This window comes from Panthera pardus, unplaced genomic scaffold (assembly GCF_024362965.1).
Source record: "Panthera pardus isolate Hobbes unplaced genomic scaffold, ASM2436296v1 HiC_scaffold_8, whole genome shotgun sequence".
Lineage (NCBI taxonomy): Eukaryota > Metazoa > Chordata > Mammalia > Carnivora > Felidae > Panthera > Panthera pardus.
In genome coordinates, this window is record NW_026527013.1 from 140,856,301 (window position 1) to 140,876,764 (window position 20,464).

Below are 20,464 nucleotides of genomic sequence, written 5' to 3' on the forward strand. Positions count from 1 at the left end.
AGGTAAACAAAAGCAAAAATAAACTATTAGGATTATATCCAACTGAGAAGCTTTTGCACAGTGAAGGAAACCATTAACAAAATGAAAAAGGCAATCTAGGACTAGCAAAAGATATTTGCAAATACTACATCTGAAAAGGGGTTAATCCAGAATATATAAAGGGCTCATACAACTCAACACCAAAAAAATCAAAAAGCAAACAAACAAACAAAAAACAAAAAATGCTGATTTAAAAACTGGGCAGAGGACCTGAATGAAAAGATGCTCGGCATCACTCACCATCCGCAAAATGTAAATCAACACCACAGTGAGCTATCCCCTCACACCAGTCAGAAGGGGGCTGGTATGGAAACCACAATCCCGTCTTTCCACATTCCTCTGGCAAGCCCAGCTCCAACTCAACAGAAATGTTTGTTTCTTCACCGAGATGGAGGAAAGAGAATGACTATTTGTAGAACAATGAGCTAATCTGGCACATCTCTTTCCACCCCATAATTTACAACATGTCAGAAATTAAGACAGACAAAAATAAAAATTACCAGTTAAACTATCATCCAGAGATCATCAGTGTTAATCTTCGGTGTACATTCTTCCTGTCTTTTCTTTATGGGCATGGAGTGAAGTGAGTGGTGGGAAGGCATTAGCAAAGGGGTCATGGGGAGGGAGTAAGGGGGAAGCCTGAGGCAGTTCCTACAGGGATATTACTTGAGATCGCCTGTGTATCTGTGACTATCTTATTCAAAGTAGCTATATACTGGTGCGTGTGTTAGTTAGCCTCTCTGAGCCCCAGTTTTAATCTGTAAAATGGGTCTAACAATTGTGTCTACTTCATGTAGTAGGCATGAAGATTAAAGGAGTTATTAACTGTGGATAGAACTTGCAATATGATAAATTCTCAGGAAAAATTAGCCACTATCCATAAGTGTAATGTAGCACGTGATGAGGGAGCGTGGAGCACGCTGAGGGCAAAATACAGGCTCGCACACTACCTCCCACAGGTGGAATATGTATGGTGTTCCTTGGACACTTCTGGCTGCCCAAGAACAAAGGAAAGGGGTTTAAGTGTTTGCCATGGTAATGTGGGAAACTAAAGCAAATGAAAAATTAAATTCCTTTACCAGCTACAGCCCATTGACAAGTCCTTGAAACCAGCAGAGTAATCTCCTTCTAGAAGCTCAGGTGCCTCGATGATGACACTTTGCTACGGGCAAAAGGGGAACCTTAGCTTAACATTATCCCAACCTCCAGGATCCTGTAAATTTACTTCCTTGATCTCAACTGCCCCAAGATATATCCTGCAATCATACTCCAAGCTTATGCTCCCCTCCCATACACATCTGAAGGGTCTCATGACTGAGGTTTTATTAAATGATAATAAGTGGCATTTGCCTAGCAACAGCTAGCCCCTCAATGTTCAAAATACCTTAGAGACTTACTCTATCCCTGATCCCCTTCCAACCTCATGGTATATAATGAGTTATTCGTCACAACCCCAGTGCAGCTCTTCCTGCCCATGGGTCCTGTCCCCATGCTTTAATAAAATCACCTTTTTGCACCAAAGACATCTTCAAGAATTCTTTCTTGGCCATCAGCTCTGGACCCCTCAAGCCCCATATCACCCCAAAACTTCATCAGCAGGGTTTTATCTTTAAGTAGTGGCCTATTTATTTTCTATTTATTATCCATACTTTGTTTTCTTACTGGCAACCCAAGGGTCTCTTTTCTTGCCTAAAGCATAAATAAACTATTCAAACAGAATCCTGGCAATAATGAGAGAGAGAAAGATTTGGATGCTTGCTTGCAGAGTGGCAAGAGTCTCCCAGAGGCTCTCAAAGCCTGAATCAATGGTTACTAGTATTTCCTAAAATAATATTTGGAAATCTATATATCCTCTTGCACATTTTTAACTTCACATCTAAGATTTCTCATAATGAGTTTAAATGGAAATAATTCCTGGAATTTGATAAGAAACAGGGGTCTAGTACTCTTAAATATCCAGTGAAATTTAAATAATCAAAATGATGCCAAACAATACATCAACAATTTTTTTTCCCAGACATTCAGGAATTTTACATCTTTTGTTTTTATTCTCCTTTGAATTCATATTTCAATTCCATTTTAACCATACAATTTTATCCTAATATAATCTACTTTTTATTCTTGAAAGACTTTTATTGATAATCCCACCTTTACTCTTTGTAAAGAAAACATACACATAGTAAGTGCAAAATTTCTTTGAAGGGTTATAAGCATTCAAAAATGTTTTCAGGCTGACACCATCAGTATTATCACTGTGCATAATAAATATAGTATCAATATATAATTATTAAACATTAAAAGTAAAATTTTAATGTTTCTTATTGAGATTAGTGATTTTTCTTTCAATTAGCTCTTGTCTGTGAATGAATAGGAAGCTGCTAGAGTGGACAGAGTTCTGCATAAATTGTATTCCGATTTGTCTTGTTTTTATAGATGTGAACAGGAGAAATTATTTTCACAGAAATCAGTAGACAAGAATGGAAGGAAGTTTGATTTCTTTTTCATCGAAGTGTCACTCAATTCCTTAAATGCCAAAAGTCAGTGATCTATCATGAAAAATTATTTTTAATTATAGACTGTTTGACACATCTTTGAAGGCTCAAATCTCAATGATATATAACCAAAAATTATTTTAGTCATTTTTAATTCTCATTTCAAATTGGCAAAAGCAAAGAATTGGAAACCTCCTGACCATAAATTATACCAGTTTCTCTTTTATTTATAGGCATCTTATTCAATCCAACACGCCCAAAAGGGATAGAAAAAAAAAACCAAAATGTTACTACACTCTTTTTAACACAGTATATTTGGATTAAATTCTTTTTATACTATTATATTCTTTAAGTATGCTTTATCAGTACTTTAGCATTATAGAATTAACCTAATAAATTTATGGAGAATGTCTGTCCTATAAACTAATCTGCATAGTATCCCCAAGCTAATCAGACTTACATTCTGTCAGAAAAATTTTGCCTTCATGTTTCAATTCAAACAAATGTATCAATTCATTATTCAGGTGTTATTGAAAGCTTTGAGGAAATAGATTATATATAAAGAGATTGCCATAAACAGTCATGAGGATTAAAATGATGTCAATCGTGAATAATTAATGTTATGACAATAATGTAATAAATCATTAAGCCATTGCTTATTACTTAATTTGTAATAATTTAGTGGAATATTCAGCTAAAACTGTAAATTCTTTATAAAGCGGGAGGAACAGGATAAGATTAGGAGATCCTTCACTATGTATGAGGATTTAGAAGTTAGCTGTTGATACAATATGGTTGCAAAATAACCAGCCACATAGCATTAGTGTCCTATAACAATAAATATTTATTTCTCACATGTATTTCTATTGTCAGCTAATCTAGGCCAGCCTGGACTGGGTGGCTCTTCTATTCTTAGCAAGGGTCCCCAATCTGTTTCTGAGTAGGCTGATATAGGCTGGGTTCATAGGAGTGGCCCAGCTTTTTAGCATATGTCTCTCAACTGTTTTATCTAAAATGAACAGTTTAGCCTGGGCATGTCCTTCACAAGGTGATGGCAAAATCAAAAAAGAACAAGTGTTTTTAAATACCTAAGCCTCTTGTAGCTTATGCTAGAAATTGGCCTACTGTTTGTCATTTTATTGGTCAAGGCATGTCACAAAACCACACCGAGGAGTAGGGAATCATGCCAGGTCATAGAGAGAGCACTCCACACAGCTGCATGGCTAGGAACATGAATACAGGAAGGAAGGCAGAATGGGAGTAATAATCCAGTCCATCACTGTGTGCACAATAAGCTTTGGACTTCAGCTTTGGGAAATAATTAAATGTGAATCCAATATAACTATTAGACATAATTCAATTGAGTTCATTAGTTACCATGATCAAACATTTCCTGTATGCCAAAAAAAAAAAAAAAAAGAAAAAAGGAGAAAGAGAAAAAAACATATTGCCAAAATGCAAACAGTCTGGGAACTGGCATGTAGTTTTATCTTTCGTTAATAGGAGATAGATAATAGTAAACATTTTATAACATGAAATAAACTCAGGATCACCAGTAATTGGTATAAATATTTCCTTTTTACAAGATAGTTTGAAATAGCTTATTGAATAAGGAGTGCCAAATGTGAAATAAATTATGTTACAGTTTTACTTTTGAGTTTTAACCAATATACATTGAAAAATGTGGGTGATCTGAACATTTTTCCAGTTAACCAACATCCTTTACCTATACTACCTAGGCTATTTGAAAGAAGGCTTTTCCTTCAAACTAAATAATATGTCTTAGGGATGAGTGTTTGAAAAGAGTAGAAAAAACCTGCTTACATGTATAAGTGGTGTTTTGTATTTTTCTCATGGATGGTCACTTTGTTTTGCTCACAGTGCTTTCTCTCTCAGTGGTGATTTATCCTTTGGTACTGGTAGGGGAATAAGAAGCAAGTTCTAAGTAATTGTCTTTACTGCACACATCCAGTCTATTATATATTTGAATTCTAAACATCCCAACATGGGTCAAATACCTATTTCTTATAGAAACACATGTAAGAGAACTGGATGTAGTGTGACTTTAAAATGCAGTTTAAGGGGTGCCTATGTGGCTCAGTCTGTTAAGCATCTGACTCTTGGTTTTGGCTCAGGTCATGATCTCATATTCTTGAGATCGAGCCTTGCGTTGGGCTCTGGGCTGATGGAGTCAGTTTGGGATTTTCTCTCCCTTTGTCACTCTCCTCCTCTTTCTCAGCTCCAGCGCTCCCCACCCCCCCTCCACACCGCCCCATCGGCACCATGAGCTTGTACCCTCTCTCTCTCAATATAAATCAACATTTAAAACAAAAAAATAAATAAAATGCAGTTTAAAAATTATCAGGCATGTCTCCACCCCTTGTATTTTATATTTCCCTCCTACATGAATTTTGTAGTTTTTTCCCTCCTACATGAATTTTGTGATCATTTTGTCAAGTTCAAGCTATATCTTTTAAGATTTGGCTTAAAATGTGTTTAAATATGTAGATTCACTTGAGGTAGCTATCATGACTTTGCCATATTGTTATCCTATTGTCACAAGGATTATGACATCCATGTATTTATTTATTAAAGAGTCATTAATAGTCACAAGCTAAACCTTGTCTCTTTCCCAGAAGCTCTTCACATTTCTTTCTTAGGTTATTATTTGCTATTCCTATTTCCACTCTTGGGAATGAAAATTGTTTTTAATTATAATTACTGATTCTTTTTTTTAATAGGAAAGAATCTCAAAGCATATATTTTCTGGGTTGTTAGTATTTAAATGGATGGCCTCAGGATTTTTACATTTAGGGAATTTTAATTAATGTTTAATAAAGTAAATATTAATTATACTTTTGAAATGCATATGTTTTATCTTTATTTAATAATATAGGCACTTTTAAATGGCATTCTTACTTTTAAAATTATCCACTTCTAAAATCTTTAGTAACTGTTGTTTGAAAGATCTCTGCTTCCTAATTATTGTTGGTTGTAATGAACCATTTAGCATCTCAAAGATCTAAGCCTATTCTCTAAATTCTTTAGATACAATTGTATATGTTTAACTGGTTGCTGTCTCACTGAAGTATAATTCCCTTTGCCCATCCTTATAAAGATATTTTTAGCAATTCACAATAAGAAAAAATATTCTGAATACGCTTTCATTAGAAATTTCCAAGGAATACAGAGTTTATCTTTCTGTTACTTTCCTTTCAAGATTTCTCTTCTCCAACACAATAAAATATATGTCATGGGCATATATTTTGATACACCTGAAAAAGTCAGATTTACAACTCTGGCTAGAATAGGGAAAGTTTATATATTTGATGTGGATCTAACTATAAAAATATATGGGTGATTTAAGCAACTGTCATACCGAGATACAAAGGACAAAATTTTGCTTTAATTTTCTTACAGAAATATATGTGTTATTTTAAATTGTTTTTAGTTCAAAGATTGATGGAATCAGGAGTTGTTCAAAAAGTACTGTCAATCTTTCTCTGAAGTCAACTACAATAATACAACAAAAAGAAGTATAACCCATTACCAGTATCATTAACAGTCACCTTACTCAGTGCCTACTGAAAATTGATGGCCAAAACAGAGAATGACTCCTTTAATTTACTCACATTCATCTTGAAAGTCAAAAGAATGAGTGTACTCTTTTCAAAAGATGGGAATAGGCAATTTATCTTTGTTCATACAGGACAAAATATGTCTGCCCATCAGCCCCTATACATAAAGTAAATAGAAATAAAGGGGGTGCAGGGTGAGGGTAATGGGGAAAAATGACAATGTTGGGGGGCGATAAGTTTTTAATGAAGGATGACAATATTTTAGATAAAATTTTAAAAAGGAGGAATAAGACTGAGAAGGAAAATCAAAGGAAACAGTAAAAGAAGAACGAAATAAACAGACATGTTGTAATGAACCAGAGACAATTATAGTCACAGTAGAAGAGGAAACATGCGGAGCTCAAAGAAAGAGAGTATTACGGTTTAAATTTCAGAATCCCTGATGTTATTGGATTATAACCCATAAATAAAATAAATATCTGTAAGTCCATACTGATATAAATGGAATAAACAAATCAATAAGAAGAAACAGATTTCCTTATTGAAAAATTCCAATTAATAAATGCAGAAAGAATAAAGGAAAAAAATTAGCATTGGACAAATACCATAATAACAATAATTGTTGCAGACATGATCCACACCAATGGATGCTAAAATTTGAGAGTGAAACTTTGAGGGGGAGTTGAATATTTGCATATTCTCAAATATTTTCCTCAAGATATTTATTAACTACAAATGGGCAAAGAGTAACTTAGTTACTTGAGAAACTCAAGACCCAGGGACAGAACCTTAGCCAAGTGCTCACTAGTAGTATTACTAATAATAAGACTTATTGACATTACGTACCCTCTGCGATGCCCTTAAAAAATCACTTCTGTGTCTTAACATGTATAACCTCATGCAAATAACATCAGATAAACCAAATGAGGGATATTCTATAAATTAAGTGACCAACACTCTTCAAAAGTGGCAATGTCCTGAAAGACAAAGACTGAAGAATAGTGACAGATTGGACAAACGAGACAGAAAAACTAAATACAATGTGGAAAACCTGCTGAAGGTTGAATAAGGTCTGTATTTTAATTAACAGTAGTGTACCAATATTAATCTCCTGGTTTTGATCATTTTGCTGTGTTATAAAGGATATTAACATTAGGGGATGCTGGGTAAACGGCAAATGGAAACTATTCACTTGCAGCGTTTCTGTAAATTTAAAAATTATCTTAAATAAAAATTAAAAAAAATTCTGGGCCTCAAGCAAAAATTTTAGACAAGACTTCAGTTGTAGGAATAATGTACTGATACATCTATTTGTGTTTGGTTTTTGCTGTTTTTTTTTTGATATACCAGGTGGTGTTTTTTCTCTTCAGTGTGTGCATCCTTTATATGGAGTGATGATGTTCCCTTTCCTCAAGGGTGACTGCAAGGCGCTGAAATTCTCAGCTCCAACCAAGATTCTTAATTCCAAGCTTGGCAACATTACAAGAACATAGAAGCGCAACAACCTCTGGGTGACTGTGTACAGCCGTGGGTAATTATTAAACCAGTAGCCATCATAATAGGCTCATGTGAAGAACACATGCCTATTCCCCTGGTACCAGGTAATTCTGGATCCATATGTTATGATGGGGGTAAAGAGAGGGCAATAACTCTCAAATTTACTTACATTTCCATCAGATATCTGAATTGAGGTTCCAATCAGAGCATGTTGATTTAAAGAAAATAATGATACATTTCTTGCATCTTCAAGATTGTTGATTAAGATTTGTACTTTTTACCTCTCCTAAACCTTCTGTTGATTATTAAATAAAATCATGATGAATAAATGAGCTTTTCTTTTTTTTTTTTTTTTTTTTTTTTTGGAATAACATATAAACCAGAAGTTCTCTGACTGGAAATGATAACATTTCCAAATTCTTCTGCTCCAGACTTTGGAAAAATCCTACTATTGATTAGTAGGCTCAAGTACCTACAAAACATGGTATCTCAGGGCGCCTGGATGGCTCAGTTGGTCAGGAGACTGACTTCGGCTCAGGTCACGATCTTACAGTTCGTGAGTTCGAGCCCTGCGTCAGGCTCTGTGCTGACAGCTCAGATCCTGGAACCTGTTTCAGATTCTGAGTCTTCCCTTCTCTCTACCCCTCCCCTGCTCACGCTCTGTGTCTCTCTGTCTCTCAATAATAAATAAACGTGAAAAAAAATTTAAAAAATATTGGTATCTCCATGCAGTTTTTTTCTTGTTTTGAGATTGGAAAGAACTGGCAATTTTCATGATGAGTTGCCATTTCTGTGACTCTGAGGTTTAAGCTGGTGTGCTTTATGGCAGTGGATTCAGGGAAGGCACCTGACAGGCTCATCAAACAGATCATGAAACATTTCAGGAACCACTTTCTCTGCTTAGCAACCAAATGAATCTCTCCCTCTCATTTGGTTTATACAAGCAAGCAACTGTGAATTTACAGAAGACTTTGATATTCATTGGATTCTACTAAAGTTCAGAGAAGTTTCCAGGGTTACACTCCATCACTACCAATTTCTTTTTCTCCATGGTACACAGGTGCATTTCATTGGGAAAGAAGAGTTTGATAGATAGCTTATAGAGAAAATAAATAATACAGTGTTTGCCAATTGTCGCTGTCTTTTATGCCTGGGTAGCCTAGATTTGCATTAGAATCCAGCCATAATTTAACAACATAATTTATGGTGTTTCTAAAAGACCTGCTTTTCTTTCTTTCTTTCTTTCTTTCTTTCTTTCTTTCTTTCTTTCTTTCTTCCTTTCTTTCTTTCTTTCTTTCTTTCTTTCTTTCTTTCTTTCTTTCTTCCTCTTATTCTTCTTCTTCTTCTTCTTTTTTTTTTTTTTTTTTGATTCCCCAGTCTGATCATCCAAGTTCATTCTTATTGTTACATTAGTGACTTAGAGGTTTCTATTTTCCCCTTGAAATCGTCAGTTTAAGAATTTATGGTTGCACCCAAAGTAAATATTCTTTAATTCTGCACAAATAGTTTATAATGACATTATCCCTGACTCACATGGCTTTCACTGGGCTTTGGAGCCAGATAAACTTTGATTCTCTGATCAGTACTTAGAAGCTGTACTAACTAGAAAATTGGGATTATATATTTGTCTTCTGAGATTTACAATGTAATATAAACACTATTGGTTAGAACATGGGTTGTCAATGACTTAAATGAAAAAACTGAAGACTTGACCACAATACTTTTTGGTAAGTAAATTAAGTATGTTAACATCTATATAAGAGAGTTTGTCAATCAGAATAAAAGCATGGGTATCTTAAAGTAATACCATTAAAACCTTGAGTTATCTAACCCTTCTTCCTCATCTAAGCATGTCCATGATTTCCATCTTGATATATCTTCAGTTCTTTTTTATTCATCATTCATCATAGAGAACTAACAATGTAGCATGAGAGAATGTATTGATTGTCCCATATTTCCACACTTCATGACTGTGATTTCTCTTGGTAAATAGATAAAATGGCAAACAGTTTTTTTTTTCCTGCCTAAGAGCAGGGACTATTATTGTGAATATTCCCAGAATGTATGTACAGTTATTTATTTATCCATAATCTGGCTTTCTGGAGTCTGCCTCAGTGAAATGTGAATCTGATCTGGCCAACTGTGTACTGGAAGAGGAAGTCTTTGGGGTCTTCAAAGTAATGATTAAGCCCCAGGCACCCTTACTTGAAGTCATAATTCTATATCACTTCCAAGTTTATCTTTTATTGATTTGTATGGAATAACATCTCTGTGTTATTTACTAGCTGTGTGACTTTAAGCAATTTATATAAACTTCTTTAAGCCAATTTTCTTTAATCCTAAATGAAACTAATAATTTGTACCTTGTAGATATGTTGTTTGGATATCTTATAATACTTAGAAAATGTACAGCACTTTCTTTGGGTACATAATAAATAATAATAAGTGATAGTAAAAATAAAATATAACAAGTTCAATATAATTAATGTTCTTATAACAAATCTATCACCTTTTACTGTCTTAAAGGTGAGGACAAATCTAAGGGCATAGCCTCAAAAAACCTGCATTAGAATATCAGGAATACATCTTATTTGCTTTATGGGAGTGCTATTTTCCAAACCTGAACACTTAAGGCAGTATTATTGGTCATTTGGTCCAATCTTATCACAAATAAATCCCTACCAGAACTTCATTTAGATTATTAAAAACCTTTAAGTGATTGAGAACAGAATTCTTTATAAAACCCATTCCTTATTCTAATTTTGGATAAACCTCCCCATGAAGATGAAATTTGTCTTTGTCACGTCTTTTTTTTTTTCTATTAGCCTCTAAGTAACAAATGGTACAAACAATTCCTCTTAAAAAACTCGTATCATGTTTCTGTTAATTTTTTTCTAGGTTGAACATCCACAATTTCCTCATCTTTCATATTTCATAATTTCTAAGTTCTTTACCATCTTTTAAACGTTAGGTGAACTATCTCCACTTGAATAGTCCACAAGTGGTCTGATAATGGCAGTGAACAATGGGAAAATGGGTCTATTGATTTCATTGATTCAAATACTGCCCTCCTCCTCTTGCGGCTTAATAATAAATTAATGTGTATTACCTTGTTTTAGCATCTAATCATAATTTTTTTTGTTCACACTGAGCTTACAGACAACTAAGATCTTTTTTTTTTTTTTACAATTACAATAACTACTATCAGAGTTGACTTTTCTTAAACACAGTATCAGTATGATATTTTTAACCCTGATTACATTCCTCCATATTTTTCTTAATATAATCTTTTTTATTTCTTTTCATCCAATATGATATTTATTCCCTTTAGGCTTATTCAGACATAGGTATGAACTCATTAGAGTATCAAACAATTCACGACATATTGAACAGAATTAGGGAAGCTGACCTGACAACCACCAAGCTGTATAATGGATTTGACTTTAAAGAACTGGTACTACCTACCAGTAATCCTCTAGGTAGAAATTTGAAGAGAGGTAGAACATAAAATTCTTATACTGAAATATATTTGATAACTTTCTTATATAGTTTATTATAAAAAATTCAACAGGACATAGAGAATAGTGAATAAAAACTTATACATGATTCATTAATGGTTCAAATGAAAATAGTCCAATGCATCCATTGTCTAGACTCAGCAATTTATCGCGCAGTAATGTCATTTACCAAATTTGAGTGTGTAAGTCAGATAATAACTAATACTTTTATGTTAAGGTTACCTGGCTCCATTCCAGTAGCCATAATATTTGATTAGTAGATTCAATTAAGCAATATGGTAATCACAGCATAGTAACAGAAATCTGTTTACTACAAATGTATTACTAAATGCTCCCTAAGGCTTCATTCCATGCAATAATTCTTAGTATGTTAAGCTATAAAATGAATACAAGTCCTGTCCCAAACTGTAAGGAGGGATCATTTGAGAAAAAAAATATATTTCAAGCTAACAGTACGCCCTAGCAGACTCCTTCTCTATCTTAAATCTTGTAATCATCCTAAGTGAGCAGACTTCAAACATCCTTACACCAAAATTCCAATGCAGCTTCTATGTACATTAGCTCCTTACTCCAGAACACATCTTGGGTCTGTCATCATTCAGAACTACTTCTGTTTCCTCTAAGTGTTCCCTACTATGTGAAATACTTCTAATCACGTTTTCCAACTCTATACTCACTTTTATTTTTTTTTATTTTATTTTTTTTATTTTTTAATATATGAAATTTACTGTCAAATTGGTTTCCATACAACACCCAGTGCTCATCCCAAAAGGTGCCCTCCTCAATACCCATCACCCACCCTGCCCTCCCTCCCACCCCCCATCAACCCTCAGTTTGTTCTCAGTTTTTAACAGTCTCTTATGCTTTGGCTCTCTCCCACTCTAACCTCTTTTTTTTTTTTTTTTTTTTTTCCTTCCCCTCCCCCATGGGTTTCTGTTATGTTTCTCAGGATCCACATAAGAGTGAAACCATATGGTATCTGTCTTTCTCTGTATGGCTTATTTCACTTAGCATCACACTCTCCAGTTCCATCCATGTTGCTACAAAAGGCCATATTTCATTTTTTCTCATTGCCACGTAGTATTCCATTGTGTATATAAACCACAATTTCTTTATCCATTCATCAGTTGATGGACATTTAGGCTCTTTCCATAATTTGGCTATTGTTGAGAGTGCCGCTATAAACATCGGGGTACAGGTGCCCCTATGCATCAGTACTCCTGTATCCCTTGGATAAATTCCTAGCAGTGCTATTGCTGGGTCATAGGGTAGGTCTATTTTTAATTTTCTGAGGAACCTCCACACTGCTTTCCAGAGCGGCTGCACCAATTTGCATTCCCACCAACAGTGCAAGAGGGTTCCTGTTTCTCCACATCCTCTCCAGCATCTATAGTCTCCTGATTTCTTCATTTTGGCCACTCTGACTGGCGTGAGGTGGTATCTGAGTGTGGTTTTGATTTGTATTTCCCTGATAAGGGGCGACGTTGAACATCTTTTCATGTGCCTGTTGGCCATCCGGATGTCTTCTTTAGAGAAGTGTCTATTCATGTTTTCTGCCCATTTCTTCACTGGGTTATTTGTTTTTCGGGTGTGGAGTTTGATGAGCTCTTTATAGATTTTGGATACTAGCCCTTTGTCTGATGTGTCATTTGCAAATATCTTTTCCCATTCCGTTGGTTGCCTTTTAGTTTTGTTGGTTGTTTCCTTTGCTGTGCAGAAGCTTTTTATCTTCATAAGGTCCCAGTAATTCATTTTTTATTTTAATTCCCTTGCCTTTGGGGATGTGCCGAGTAAGAGATTGCTACGGCTGAGGTCAGAGAGGTCTTTTCCTGCTTTCTCCTCTAAGGTTTTGATGGTTTCCTGTCTCACATTCAGGTCCTTTATCCATTTTGTATACTCACTTTTATTAATGTTTATTTATTTTTGAGAGTGAGAGAGATAGAGCATGAGTGGGGGAGGGGCAGAGAGAGAGGGAGACACAGAATCAGAAGCAGGCTCCAGGCTCTGAGTGGTCTGCACAGAGCCCGACGCTGGGCTTGAACTCACAAACTGCAAGATCATGACCTAAGCCAAAGTCGGACGCTCACCCGACTGAGCCACCCAGGCGCCCCTACACTCACTTTTTAAGGCTTGGTTTAGATGTCAGCTTATTGGATAGACTTTTCTGGGGCCCAGAAGATTCCCCCCTCTGGCCTCCTGTACTATCGTGGCTAGTTCATTATTGAACCCACCACATAATGTTTTGTCTCCCCCACCAGTGGCAACATCTTTGAGGGTAAAGACCCTGAGTCATTCATCTTTGTGTCTCTAATGGTATGTACAGTGCCCAACAAGTGAAAGGTGCTCAGTGAATTTTAATGAATGAAAAGCAAAATGCAATGTTCAACAGTACAGGTGAAGTCAGAGCACTGAAGAAGTGCAAGAGAGAGAGAGAGAGAAATGAATTGTGAGTGGTGTCATGAAGTACATAACATTTGACATGGATCTTGAAAGGCACACACGGTTTGGAATGGCACCGTGATATATAAGATAAGAGGATGGTACATTTCAGAAGAGAGACTTAATAAACCATGACTAAAGATCAGAGTTTCACTTCAAGAATGCATCCAAAATTAAACTATGAATGAAGGAGAACCTGGTAGAACAAATGAGAACAAAACATTCTTTAACTTCTGACATGGATGATTGATAGGCCTCAAAGGAAAACCAACAGGACCTAATTAGCTGATCAAAAGGATGTCTTTGCAGTTGAAAAAGAAACATTATCTTTTGCATTCATGGAGGACCGTGAGAAAGAACGCCAAATTCAAAAATCCTTCTGGGGGGCCCTGGGTGGCTCAGTCAGTTGTGTCCAACTTCGGCTCAGGTCATTATCTCACTGTTTGTGAGTTCGAGCCCTGCTTCGGGCTCTGTGCTGACTGGCTTGGAGCCTGGAGACTGCTTCAGATTCTGTGTCTCCCTCTCTCTCTGTTCCTCCCCTGTTCATGCTCTGTCTCTTTCTGTCTCTCAAAAATAATAAATGTTAAAAAAAATCAAAAATCCTTCTAGAAGAAAAGGTGTTTTTTAAAATGCAAATAATATATTGGATATATGAGTAGTATTAGTTATATTTTTGTGTTGGTAAACTGATGAATAGACACAATCATGTGTAAATGACTTAAAAATACGGCATATGAAGACATTAAAAACAGGAAATGCTGGTCAATCAACAATTATTGAGCTACTTCTTTTTTTCACTACTGTGGAAGATACAACTAAAGCAAAAAGTAAAACCCTTTACCTTAAAATCCAATTAAAGAAGGTAGATAAACATAAAAAAATAGAAAACAAAAATACTAGATTCTAACAAGTAAAACTTACAAATATGATTGCCTTTTTAAAAGGATGTCCAGAGAAGCCAGAAGTCAACCTAGATAAGAGTCTTCAGTGGAAGGAAGACATGCAAGGTTAAAACGCTACCTTTAACAAAGGCATAGATGTTGTATCAAGTACAATAGATGCACAGAACGGCGAGGAGGCAGAGGGTCAGTGACAGCGAGTTAGTCACTGTAGTGATGAGAACATCAGGAAGAAGCCTGCAAGACTTCTCGTTGGTAAGACAGATCATTTTAGATATACACTAATAATGTGAAGGGTCCTTAAGCTTTTGAAAGGGGAAATCACGTGAAAAAAGTGTGTAAGATTATCTGGGCTGTACATTTAAGTGGGAAAAAAAGGTCCACAAAAAAAAGTATTGTTTTTTTTAATTTTTTTTTAACATTTATTTATTATCGAGAGACAGAGAGAGAGCATGAGCATGGGGAGGGGCAGAGAGAGGTGGAGACACAGAATCCAAAGCAGGCTCCAGGCTCTGAGCTGTCGGCACAGAGCCCGATGCAGGGCTCGAACTCACAAACCGTGAGATCACGACCTGAGCAGAAGTTGGATGCTTAACCAACTGAGCCACCCAGGCGCCCCTAAAAGTGCACAGAGTATTGTTACACAGACATTACTTCATTTCTTTATTCCTTTTCTCTCTTTCCCATTAATATGCACGTGTGCACACTTTTATACAAGCTTATGTTTTTCAATCTTTTATACTTTTAATTTGCTTTCCTTGTAAAAGTTCTTATAAACTATTTGTGGATTTTACTCCCAGGTCTGTTTATGCATCTATTCTTGTGACAGTTAATGTCTTCTAACCACCCCCCCCCCCCCCCCAGAGTTAGTGTCTTTACTTCTTTCCTCTGTTTTCATCGATGGTGTGTAAATATCACCAAAAGAACCACCAAATTCTAAATCTTCCAGTAGCCTCGTAGTTCATTTATCCCTAGCATCTCCACTCTAACACATGGAACACAAAAACTGTCTTCGTTTTTTTGTTGTTGTTGGTAACTAAAGAAAAGGAAAACACAAAGGAAAAAAGAAAGAGAAAAAGAATCGACAGGTAATACAATGTAACTACAAACAATAACTACAATTTATCGATGCATTGCTACATGCTATATACTCCCTGCAAAAAAATTTACCCACATTATTTAACTACATTAATGATCTTATCAAGTAGGCATATTGTTATTATTATTATTATTACTATTATTATTTTTTCTTTTTTCTTTAATTTTTTCAATATATGAAGTTTATTGTCAAATTGGTTTCCATACAACACCCAGTGCTATTATTACTATTATTTTTAGAGGCAGAGAGAGAGAGAGAGAGTACATGTGTGAGTGTGGGGAGAAGGGCAGTGTGTGTGTGGGAGAGAGAGGGAGAAAGAGAGAGAGAGAATCTTAAGCAGGCTCCACACTCAGCATGGAGACTGAGGCAGGGCTCAATCCCATGACTCTGGGATCATGACCTGAGCTGAAATCAAGAGTCAGACCCTATTCCAACTGAGCACCCAGGGTCCCTAAAGTAGTCACATTATTATCCTCACTTGACACTTGAGGAATCAGGGAATTAGAGGTGTGAAATAATCCACCAAAGGTCACACGGGCCATCTGTGATGAAGCAGGGATCTACACTTTGGGCTTTTGGACTTCAAAACCCCTGATTTGCATCATTACACTACATTGTCTCAGCCTAGATTTGTGTCTTCCCAAACTTCATCAACCAGTATTTTTAAAGAGTACAAAAAAAATAAATAAAATTAATCAAAAGAAGATCTTTTCAAGAATGTTAAAGCTATGAAATCATGATTTCCACCAATTATGTATTCTACAAAAGAGTATAAAGAAGCAACCTCCTAAAAATACTTTTTTTGTGTGTGTTTTAACTTGTGTGATTAATATGATAGAAAATGTCAGAAAACCAGACAGATAAGGATATTTCATTTAGTCCACTCATTCAAAAGGGCATTTGGCTCAGAGAAGGAAGAAGATGAGGGAGAAGAAAAAAGAGGAAGTGAATGAGAAGGAGGAAGAAGACAGAAGGAAGGAAGGAAGGAAGGAAGGAAGGAAGGAAGGAAGGAAGGAAAGAAGGAAGGAAAGAAGGAAGGAAAGAAAGACAAGGACGAGAAGAAGAAAAAAGGGGAGGAGGTGGAGAAGGGGAAAAGGAACAGGCTTACTGAAAAAGAAAGACTAATGAATTGGTTAAATGACCACATCTAAACAACAAAATAGTATAAGATGAAGATAATTTTAACAGAAAGCTTTAGGAGAAATAATTAAACTCAGAACCATAGCAGATTAAAAAATATAAACCTCTGTCAGGGAGCAAGAATCTCCTGTCCCCTTCAAAGTCTTTCTAGAACTTGACTAAGAATCGAATTGACATGAGGCAGATTAACAGGAGAAAATCAAATTCAATTATCCAGGTCCCGGGAATCCACACAGACATGGAAGTTCCAAAGACAGACAAAATGAGGTCTATATGTCATCCTAAACTAAGGCAAAAGGGGTAGGGGTCTGAGACCTCAGAGAGAAGGAATGTAATTCACAGGAAGATGAAAGAGAGTAAATGTTTGGTAAACACATGTTTGGTGGGCCACTCAGGAACAATGAGACACAGATGACTGATCAAACAGGCTTGCTAAGTGCTTCCCTCTCTATGGGGCCAATTCATAGCATAATGTAGTTATCTATGGCAATAGCTCTCTTCCTAGAGCAAGTCATTTTCTAAATTGGCTTTAGGCAGTTGTGGTGGAGGTAAAGAGCTTTTCCTGAACCTGGTAGGTTTTGACTGCTTTTTTAACTTAAAAGAATCTTCATGCCAATGTGGCCTATCTTGGGATGGCCTGTCCTTGGCCCCTACACCTGCATGGAGCTTTGCAGTATATGATGCATTGGTGTATTGGGGTGGGTTCAGTAAAATATACTGCGGTTAAACAGAAAGATTTTGGAAGAAGAATACAGAATACAAAATAACTAAAATCACTGGAAGCCTGGACTTTTACTATCTTTCTTTCTTTCTTTCTTTCTTTCTTTCTTTCTTTCTTTCTTTCAAATGTTTATTTATTTTTGAGAAAGAGAGTGTGAGCAGGGGAGGGGCAGCGAGGGAAGGCGACAGAGGACCTGAAGTGGGCTCAGGGTTGACAGCACAGAACCCAATGCAGGCCTTGAACTCAAGAAACGTGAGATCATGACCTGAGCCAAAGCGGGACACTCAACCAACTGAGCCACCCAGGTCTCCCTTGCTGTCTTCTAACTTTATTGAAGTCTGAATGATCTGAATAAATCTATTGCTCCCATACTTCTCAACATTCCACAGTCACTCAATAGTTTCCATCCTAGAATAATCTGAGTTTCCCCTCTCTTTACTCAAAAAGATGTATCCTGATTGTACTGACAGGACTTGCTTGAAGCCCATGGTCACTGTCTAGCAAGGAAGTTTGTCTTCCTCACTAGCCTTGCATTTGCCACCATTTATCACCTGAAAGGGTGAGAGCTGTGTGTAAATGTTTTTCTTTCATTGAGGCCTGGCACACAATATGTAGTGGGAGAGTTTTACCACGAGTTTTACTCTTGACAATAGGAGGAAAGACGGAAAGTTACATTATGGCTTTCCAATTTTAGTATATGTGCTGCCAAAGTGAGCACAACATTCTGGCTTTCCTAAAAGTCCTCAGCAGGAATAGGAATAAGCATAGGAATAAGCAAGAGATGAGAAATAGATGGTACATTTTGTAGGAAATGACTTGTGTTCCTGTTGAAAAACTCTGCTGCGTAAACAGGGTAGAAACGCCCTGGAGAAAAAGAGAAAGACCCCCAAAAGATAACCAGGAATAACAGCCCCCAAAGGTTAATTCATGCAGAAGGGCTGGAAAACATATTTTATAATGTCAGTTTCTATTATGTCAGAAACTGAGTAATGTCAAAATATAGCGTAATCAAATAAAAACTCAAAGCTTAAAAATATTTAAATCAGTCTAAATCATTCTAAAATCTCTCAGTAATCATGTTACTGTCATGGGTTTTCTACCATCTTTCTTTTAAAAGTCTTAAAATATATCCATTTCAAAACATTTTGCAAGAAAGTATAAAAGATCCTTTGACCCCATTTAACATATGGAGAATCTGAACCACAAGGAAACATTGTGATTCCATGAATCACAAGGAAACATCACCTGACAAAATAAAGACAGTTTCAGGGTCTGACTTCCTTCTGCTGGATATAAAGTTCATGTTGTAGTGAAGACAGCAGGGAATTTCCACAAACTGGAAGACAAACCCTGAGTGAAGCCTCCATTACTGTCAAAATCTATTTCTTTGTCCCCAAACCGTTTCCTCATCCACTGTGAGATGTACTAACTTTTAAAGAAATATCAAGATCAAGAAAATAAATACATATTTCCCCAAAGTAAATGATTCCTAAACTTTTGGAGCTATAATGCCCTTTCACTGAGTTGTATGACACTCTATACATTCTCAAAGTTCCGCAGAGACATTTGTTTTGTTATTTATTTAAATTATTTTTTAATGTTTATTTATTTTTTGAGAAAGACAGAGTGCAAGCAGGGGAAGGGCAGAAAGAGAGAGGGAGACACAGAATCCAAAGCACACCCCAGGTTTTGAGCTGTCAGCACAGAGTCCTACGCTGAGCTCGAACCCATGAACCAAACTGTGAGATCATGACCTGAGCCAAAGTCAGATGCTTACCCAGCTGAGCCACCCAGGCATGGACGACATTTGTTTTAAAGTTATGTGTCATCCTTTTGTGAGGGTTCTAGGATTAAGTAACTTATTCTATAGTTTATATTTCCCTTGGGGCATAATGTATTTATTAATTCATTCACTCTCTTTTCTCTCCCTCTTTACCTCCTCCTACTTATGTTTGAGTATTATTCTTGTCCACAATTCCCTGAAACTATAATGTAAACAGTTTATTTTTAGGTTTGAAGTAGGTTGATGTTAGCTGTATTTTGTATGACAGACAGCATTTCAGGGTGGTTAATCGCATACACTCTGGAGTCAGACTCACTAAGTTTGATTCCCTGTTTCCCCATTTATTAGATGGACAACATAAACAAGTCTTGGATAAGCAAGACCTTTCTTTGCCTCAGTCTCCTCAACTATAAAATGAATATAATAATAGTACCAAACTCACAGGATTGTGTTTAAGATGCAATCAGCTAAAACATAAAAGCACTTAGAGTAGTGTTTGGCATATATTCTTCATTGTGTAAGTTATTAGCTATTCCTGTTTTTCTTCACCTGTTCCATCACTTTGCTAACTGGTTAGGAGTTGATCAAAAGTTCCAAGCTGCTTATAGTCATCATATATTTTCATGTCATTCACAGAAGGAAGTGTCTAACCCAGAAAATTTGACTCCTTGAGACACAGATTCTCTGGCAACCCCCGGCATGTGCGTGGTCTTGGCTCATCCAAAGACCCCTTGTTGATTTTGCATCTGGACATAGTGGGCCAACATTGTATGATGTACAAGGTGTCAGTAAAGCCTGCAGGGGATCCTTCGATCCTAGGAAAATGACAAGTCTCATTGTTCCTGTGAGGGAGCAGACAAAGAGACCAGAGGATTTAACTCTTTCAAGTGAATACTATCCTACTTTGAATTCTGCCTTGAGAGGTGAGCTTCCCTGAGCTACATACAATTGAATAAAACTGTATTATTAGTAAAAGCCCCTTCAGATCTTCATCTCTTCTCTGTGATAACAAGCATCACCTTCTCCATTAACCTACATCAGGGTTGAGATTAAGGTTAAGTCTTTGTTATCCTCACAGAGTGTGTCTATATTAGCTGCTTAGAAGTTTCTTCTGAATCACTGCTTTTAAACATTTATGTTATCAGACCACCTTAGAAAGTAATATTCCATGTTTTTGGTTTGTTGTTTGTTTTAAACTATGCCTGTTGATGTGCTATATAGAAAAACAAAGTGTTCTTGTATTGGAACAATATTGTTGC